This window comes from Cyprinodon variegatus, unplaced genomic scaffold (genome assembly GCF_000732505.1).
Source record: "Cyprinodon variegatus isolate N-32 unplaced genomic scaffold, C_variegatus-1.0 Scaffold1452, whole genome shotgun sequence".
In the NCBI taxonomy this organism is placed as follows: Eukaryota; Metazoa; Chordata; class Actinopteri; order Cyprinodontiformes; family Cyprinodontidae; genus Cyprinodon; species Cyprinodon variegatus.
The window spans coordinates 30061-31111 of NW_015151905.1; positions in this window are offsets into that span (position 1 = coordinate 30061).

Consider the following 1051-nt stretch of genomic DNA (forward strand, 5'->3'; position numbering starts at 1 on the left):
TTGCAACAACTTTTTTAGATGGCTTGTAAAAAAGCACCAGTTGACAAAGGCACATTAGTATGTACTCCACTTTCTTTACAAAGCTTTTAAATTCTGTTATTTAACATGGCAAAAGTATATTATGGTGTGTGGTAGATCTAAAGAGTAGGGAGACAATTGTTATCTTAATGAATATTTTTTGGGAGAAACAAAATGCTAGACAGAAAACAAACTATATATATATATGATAAATCTGTACTTATTCTAATTTTATGCACCTTTAAAGTACAAGAAAGTGACCTGAGCTGGTGTTCTTTTGCTAATACACAGTATTGCTTTGACTTATTTTGAATGACATTAACTGATAAGGTCATATTTAAATCACAGAGATATTGGATAAAATAGTATTTTCACTTTAATATCCTTAACAAAAAACACGTTTTTTGGTTTAAATTTTGCCCTCTGACAAAAAAGCTGTGAATTCTTTTTGATTGCAAAACAATAAGAGGAATATGGACAACACCGGTTGACAGTAACTATGTGTCAGCAGATTGAGAGGCAGACAGCTGAGACCCAAAGAGGAAAACCAAGACAATGGTAGGTTTTATTTCTCCCCTTACATTCCACTCAGTCATGAGCAGGACTACTTCACCACTTTTTAAACCAAATACACACATGTTCAGGCCTGGGTATTGTAGAGCAATAGTTATTGTTTCAGTTTTTGCCATCCTTTTACTTCGTTATTGCTTTTGGTTTTTTTTCTTTTCATTTGGTAAATATGGAAACATGTGGCACAATGGTTCTAAGTGTTTGTATTGTCATTACATTTAATTGTTAAGGAGATTTGTCACCAAAGCTGCTTCAAGCTCAATCAATCTAAGCAAATCTAATAACTATTTGGTGAACCCCAAACTATCGTAGAGAAATGAAAACACTGTAATAACTGAATTAACATGTGTCTACATTTTTGCCATAAGGTGTGTACACTGCAGAATCCTTTCTAAACATAAATGTTTAAGTTGAAGTTGAAGTTACATATTTATATATTTGTTAAAAGAGTTTTCTCTATCAC